Genomic DNA, 7,873 nt, shown 5'->3' with positions numbered 1-7,873 from the left:
TGTGACATGTCCTTGTTACGTGACTCTGCTTACCATTGGTGGAATACTCTAGTTTCAGTTGTACCGAAAGAACAAGTCACCTGGGATTTCTTTCAGACTGAGTTTCGCAAGAAATATATCAGTCAGAGATTTATTGACTAGAAATGTAAAGAGTTTCTCGAGCTTAGACAGGGTCGTATGACGTTACTGAGTACGAGCGAAATTTTGTAAGACTCAGCCGATATGCCCGGGAGGGTGTTTCAACCGAAGCGGCTATGTGTAAAAGGTTCGAAGAAGGATTGAGGGAAGATATAAAATTGCTCGTTGGTATTCTTGAAATAAAAGAATTCGTGGTACTCGTTGAGCAAGCTTGCAAAGCCGAAGAACTTGGAAAAGAGAAAAGAAAAGCTGAGTTCGAAGCTAGAGATTTTTGTAAGAGATTTGCGGGTAAAACTTCTCAGTCGGCACCAAAGAAGTTCAGAGATAATAGCAACCGATCTAAGACTACTGCAGGGCTTTCTATACGTGATCGACCACCAGTGAGTTCACCAGATACCTCGATTGCCAGTGTTGGAAATACTCGATCGAATAAACCCGAGTGTCAACAATGCAGAAGACGACATGTGGGTGAGTGTTGGGGCAAGTATAACAATAGAGCTTGTTATAGATGTGGTGCACGAGATGATTTCATTCGGGATTGTCCAGAACCAGTCGAGAAAGATAATGTTCAGAGCGCAAGACTGAGTGGCACTGCAACTAGGGGTAAACTACCTAGGAACACGGGAGGTAGGAGTGGTACTTAGAGAGGGGCTTCGGATACAGCAGTTCGATTCGAGGCTCGTGCACCCGCCAGAACATATGCCATTCGCGCGCGAGAGGAGGCTTCATCCCCTGACGTTATTACCGGTATATTCACTCTCTATAATATTAGTGTAATTGCTTTAATTGATCCCGGTTCAACTCATTCTTATGTGTGTGAAACATTAGTATCTAGTAAGACTTTGCATGTTGAGTCTACTGAGTTTGTGATTCGGGTATCAAACCCTCTAGGTCGATGTGTGTTAGTTGATAAAGTGTGTAAGAACTGCCTTCTGATGATACAAGATTCATGTTTCCCGGCTGATTTAATACTATTGTCGTTTGATGAGTTTGATATAATTTTGGGAATAGATTGGTTAACAGTACATGATGCAATAGTAAATTGTAAAAGAAAGACTATTGATTTGCGGTGCCAGAATGATGAGATAATTCGAATTGAGTCTACTGATCTGAATGGTTTACCAACAGTGATATCTTCTATATGGGCTTGAAAGTATGTGAGAAAGGGTTACGAAGCTTACCTTGCGTATGTGCTTGATAGTAATGTAACTGAAAAGAAGATTGAATCTGTACCAGTGGTGCGTGAGTATCTAGATGTGTTCCCTGAAGAATTACCGGGATTGCCGCCTATTCGAGAGGTAGAGTTTGGTATTGAGTTAGTACTGGGGACGACTCCGATTTCGATTACTCCGTACCGAATGGCACTTGCTGAATTAAAAGAATTGAAAGCCTAATTACAGGAGCTGACGGATCGATGTTTTGTGCGACCGAGTTTTTCTCCCTGTGGTGCGCCTGTACTATTCGTGAAAAAGAAGAATGGAACTATGAGAATGTGTATTGATTATCGACAACTCAATAAAGTGACAATCAAGAATAAGTATCCATTGCCATGAATCGATGACTTGTTTGATCAGTTAAAAGGAGCACTAATGTTTTCGAAAATAGATTTGCGTTGGGGTTACTATTAGTTGCGAGTTAGAGACTCTGATGAAACTGCTTTTCAGACGAGATACGAACACTATGAGTTCTTGGTGATGCCGTTCGGACTTACTAACGCACCTGCCGTTTTCATAGATTTAATGAATCGAATCTTCAGACAGTTTTTAGATCGGTTTGTGGTTGTGTTTATTGATGATATATTGATCTACTCTCGTAATGAAATTGAGCATGCCGAGCACTTGAAATTGGTATTACAGACTTTGCGAGATAAACAGTTGTATGCAAAGTTCAGTAAATGTGAGTTCTTGTTAGATGAGGTTAGCTTTTTGGGGCATGTGGTTTCGGCATTGGGAATACGGGTTGATCCGAGTAAGATTTCAGCTATACTTGATTGGAAGCCCCTGAGAAATGTTTCAAAAGTTCGAAGTTTTCTAGGACTTGCTGGTTACTACAGGCGATTTGTAAAAGGTTTCTCGATGATTGCAACTCCGATGACAAAGCTACTTCAAAAAGATATGAGATTTGAGTGGACAGAAAGGTGTCAGAAAAGCTTCGACCAATTGAAAACTTTGTTGGCTGAAGCTCCAGTGCTTGTTCAACTGGAATCGGGTAAAGAGTTCGTTATCTTTAGTGATGCATCCTCGAATGGTTTGGGTTGTGCTCTAATGCAGGGAGACAAAGTTGTAGCTTATGCCTCAAGACAGTTAAAGCCACACGAAAAGAACTATCTGACACACAATCTCGAATTGGCCGCTATAGTATTTGCTTTGAAGATATGGCATCATTATTTGTTCGGTGAAAATTGTCATCTCTATTCTGATCATAAAAGTCTCAAATATTTGATGACTTAAAAAGATTTAAATTTGAGACAGCGACGATGATTAGAGTTACTTAAAGATTATGAGCTTGTAATTGATTATCACCTGGGAAAGGCTAACATGGTTGTGATGCCCTAAGCTGAAAATCACTGTTTGCTCTACGTACAATGAATGTAGATATGACTCTGACTGAAGATGGTGCAATTATAGCAGAATTAAAAGCGAGGCCGTTATTTGTTCAGCAGATTTGCGAAGCTCAAAAGGTTGATGATGACTTGATAGCAAAAAGGAATCATTGTGATTCGAATGCTGACTCAGAATTTCAGGTTGATGCTGAGGGATGTTTGCGGTTCAGAAACCGAATATGTGTACCAAATGATCCTGAGTTGATTCGGATGATTTGTAATGAAGCTCATAATAGTAGAATGTCTATTCATCCGGGTAGCACGAAGATGTATAATGATTTGAAACAGTACTATTGGTGGCACGGTATGAAAAGAGATATTTCAGACTTTGTGTTGAAATGTTTGATATGTCAGTAAGTAAAAGCCGAGCATCAGGTACCATCGGGATTACTTCAGCCGATTATGATACCTGAATGGAAATGGGATCGAGTCTCGATGGATTTCGTATCTGGTTTACCATTAACACCGAGCAAGAAATTATGCAATCTGGGTTATTATTGTTAGATTGACAAAGTCGGCTCACTTTATTCCGGTCCGTACAGATTACTCGCTCGATAAGCTAGCTGAATTATACATTTCTCAGATTGTACGATTACCCCGGGTACCTATTTCTATTGTTTCAGATAGAGATCCGAGGTTTACATCACGGTTTTAGAAGAAACTGCAAGATGCACTAGGTACTAAATTATATTTTAGCATTGCTTTCCACCCCCAGACGGATGGTCAGTCCGAACGAATCATTCAAATACTCAAGGATATGTTGAGATGTTGTGTTCTTGAGTTCGAGGGTACGTGGGAAAGATACTTGTCCCTGATCGAATTTGCGTATAATAATAGCTTTCAGTTGAGTATCAAGATGGCACCTTATGAAGCTTTGTATGGTCGTAAATGTCGTACACCATTGTATTGGACCGAGCTCTATGAGAACAAGATATTCAGGATTGATTTGGTGAAAGAGACTGAATAGAAAGTAAAAGTGATCCGTGAAAGTTTGAAAGCAGCGTCAGATCGTCAGAAATCATATGCGGATTTGAAGTGAAAAGACATAAAATTTCAGATAGGTGATCGAGCATTTTTGAAAGTCTTACCATGGAAGAAAATTCTTAGATTTGGTCGCAAGGGCAAGTTGAGTCCGAGATTTATTGGACCATACGAGATTATCAAACGTATTGGACTAGTTGCCTATAGATTGTCGATGCCACCTGAACTAGAAAAGATCCACAATGTATTTCACGTTTCGATGCTTCGCCGGTACAGATCTGACCCTTCATATGTGATTAGTTCGTCTGAGATTGAGATTCAGCCCGATTTAACTTATGAGGAAGAGCCGATTCGTATTTTAGCTCACGAAATGAAAGAATTGAGAAATAAAAAAATATCGTTGGCAAAAGTGCTTTGGCATAAACATGGGGTCGAGGAAGCAACTTGGGAGCGTGAGGATTCAATGAAGAACGTTATCCAAACCTATTCATCAGTAAGATTTTTGGGGACAAAAATCCCTATGGAGGGGAGAGTTGTAATAGCTCGATTTTTACCCTAGTCGGAACGGTAGTTTCGGGACCACGAATCCGAGTAAAAAAAATTATTATTATTTATTTATTATTTATCTATGTTTTGAATGCATGAATTTGGTTGGCGTGAAATTTTATTTTAAAAATTGTATCATTTGAATGCCGATTTATTGAATAGGGTTTAAATGTATAACATTAAAACTTAATGAGTTATTTGGTGATAACCACATTATGAGGACTATTATTAGTGGAGGGATTTCATAGGAAATTTTGCCATTTCCAAGTGTAGTGGACGACACTTGCTATTGTTATTAATTTCATATAATGAATATATGCATTTTACCTATTAGTATTATTATATTATATGAAATGAAAGTAATAAAAATAAAAGAAAAGGAATAAAATAAAACCACTTGCCTTGTTCTTGTCGAAATAAAAAGAAGAAGAAAAATAGAAAAGAAACAAGACATTCGGCCTTCCTTGATTCAAAATTTAGGTATGTGTTTAGCTTTCATTTGAAAATTGTTTGCATTTTTGAGATGGTAGTTGTCTTTTGATCATAACCTATGAATTTATTTTCCTAATTGTTGAACATTGAATGTTCGGTCATGAGGTTGATATGAAGAAATGCTTTAGTTCTTTGTTGAATGTGTTAGAAAATAAAAGTTGGTGTTTGATTATTAAGGTTTAAATTTAAATCTTAGGTGATTTTGTGTTTATGGTATGAAAATGAAATAAATTGTTAAATGGGAAGTTAATTGTGAAATGAAGATATGTAAGGATTCATATAGGCATATGGAGCATTCGGTTATGGTACATTGAAATAAAGAATTTATGTATTTTAATTATTAAATACTTTGGACTATTTAGCAAATGTTGAATACCATGAGGAGCGAATAAGTAAACTTATTAATTATGCATTAAGAATTGATTTGTTTATAAATTAAATTGAATGAGTTGAAATAGAAATTTTAATTAGATCAAGAAACGAGAAGATCAGAAGCGGATAAGGGAAAAGCGAAACTAATTGAATAGCCGAGAAACTTAATCCGTTGATAATCGAGGTAAGTTTTAAGCAATTGAGTTGATTGAATTTAATTATAATGTAATTCATGAATTCAATGGAAGTACATAATTATATATGTATAGTTTGGTATAATAGAAAGTGAATACATATGTATGGTTTGATATAACCGAAGATGAATATATATATACATTTATTTGATCTAGCCGATTGTGGTATAAGTATGTGTATATATATTCAAAAGGGTAGTAAGCTTGAGATGAGCACTAAGTGTGTGAAGTGAAATTGGTACTAAGTACTAAGTGTACGAAATTGATCATTTGGCACTAAGTGTTCAAATTGAATTTATACCGAGTACTAAGTGTACGAGATCGGTTAATAAGCACTAAGTGTGCGAGTTTATCTTTAAGCATCAAAGATGGAGTTCGATAAATTTAGATATTATGAAATGTTTGCAATTGAGACATAACTTATATATGGTTGCTTATGAATTATATGAAAATGTATGTGTGGAGTGATTATTTGGAATTTAGCATAAATCGTATATTTGAATGGCTTTGTACTTAGAATTGTGGATATACATTAAAAATGAATTTACTTATTGATTCGGCATTGAGGTTAGAAGTAATATGCGTGTTTATGATTGTGCAAGTAAGTTTTTAATTGGTGAAAACATGTCTAAAACATGCTTGAAGTTATTATTATTAAGAGATTGATTGATAGATGTATTCAATCACTTTTAACTTACTAAGCTAAAAATAGCTTACATTGTGTGTGTTTGTTTACTCTTGATTATAGATTTCTTGGTGATCGTCTGGTGCTCGGGGATCGTTGAAGAAGCTCATCATACTATCATTAACTTTTGGTACTTTTGAAAGTTTAATCTTGGTCTTATGGCATGTATAGGCTAATTGGTTTTTTTTTAGTCGAATTTGAATGGTGTGTAAATTGAGCCATGCGAAAATGGCCAAGATTGCTTATTTGATAATGTTATTTTGAAAAGTGGTTATATATTTTTATTCATGATATACGTGTGATATGTTTTTCATTAATGGCTACTTAACTTGTATGCATATGTTTGTTTGGTTTAAATGATTAGAGGAGTTGCAATTAAAATGATTGAAATTGTCGAATGTCATGCCTACTTTTTAACCGAATTTATTTACTTTATCTACATTTTATTAATATAGAACTGAAGTGAATTATTAATCACAATTAAATTGAACGATGTATAAATGTTAGTTATTATCTGGTAATACCTCGTAACCCTCCGGTGATGGAAAAGGGTTAGAGTGTCACATTATGTTCACAAGAGCCCCTCCACTAGCGGTATCAATCATCTTCATTTCCATTGGGAATAACCCCTCGTAGAAGTACTATAAGAGTAATTGTTCAGACAGGCCATGTTGTGGGCAACTTGCACACAACTTCTTGTATCGCTCCCAATATTCATAGAGTGATTCTGCTTCTTCTTGTATCTACCATGTTAACTGAATCTTCAGATGAGTAAATATTTTTAGTGTAAGATCCTTCTTCAAAGTCAAGTTGTGGTTGTTTATCACGCCGAATAGCTTCCCTTCGAAGTGTTCGAACCAATTTTTCTATTTTCGGTTCAAATTCTAAATTCCTCGATTCTGACTTGGTCATAAAGAAAACAAACAAATTAGAAGTATTTAACAATCTCCAGCAACGGGCCCAAAATTTGATGGGCGTCGAAATCACCAAATATAAATTCTATGATAAATAATAGTAATAGTAGTACATAGCAATAGGGTTGAATCTATAGGGACTGGCTATCTAATTTCGCATTTTTTTATGACCAGAATCGCTGTCGGGGTCACAGTTGTGCCCACGACCTGTGCGTAGCAATGCTGAAAAAATTAAAAATAGGGGGTTTAAATTGATTAAGATAATAAAATAAAGAAATACGAAATGTAATAAAATAAAATAGATTCAAAATTACAAAAACAAAATTAAGAAAATAAAATAAATGGGTAAACAAAATATTTTTAAGCTTAGCCTTAGCCTCGATGTACTCCAATCTTGAATCGATTCTTGAAACATATTTTTCCTTCCAAGTGATAAGCTGGTTATAGCAGCCGAGGATCCCTCAAACCACCAACTCTTCCTTTTATAGGCCATCCCTGTATCACCTACAAATCGACCCTTGTCGAATTTCCAACCACGTGGCAAGTGCCCATAATTCAAGACTTTGACAGCCTTGCAATCTGAAAAGCACAACTCGAATTAACGGCCTCAACCGTGTGGGCCGTTTAAATCTGATCACTATCTCCTTTGACAAAATCCAACTGGCTTTTTCCAATTGAACAAGCCAATTTGTTCGCAGGATTTTGAATACAACAACGCCGACTCAACTTCCCAACTGTACGCCAAACAGTTCCAACCCAATGCACACTTTTTGAATTGAAATCGAATCAAATTTAGGGGACAAATTTGTACTATCCCATATACCAGAGAGATAGAGAATACCGAGTTGCAAAGTATTTAGTGTGAGTTCATATCTCACGATTACTTTGTCGAAGTGATAACTGGGCTAAGGCTAAAAATAGTTTTGTTAATCATGGAAAGAATCATGCT

This window comes from Gossypium hirsutum, chromosome A08, assembly GCF_007990345.1.
Source record: "Gossypium hirsutum isolate 1008001.06 chromosome A08, Gossypium_hirsutum_v2.1, whole genome shotgun sequence".
NCBI lineage: Eukaryota > Viridiplantae > Streptophyta > Magnoliopsida > Malvales > Malvaceae > Gossypium > Gossypium hirsutum.
Note: the sequence above shows the minus strand (reverse complement) of the source record.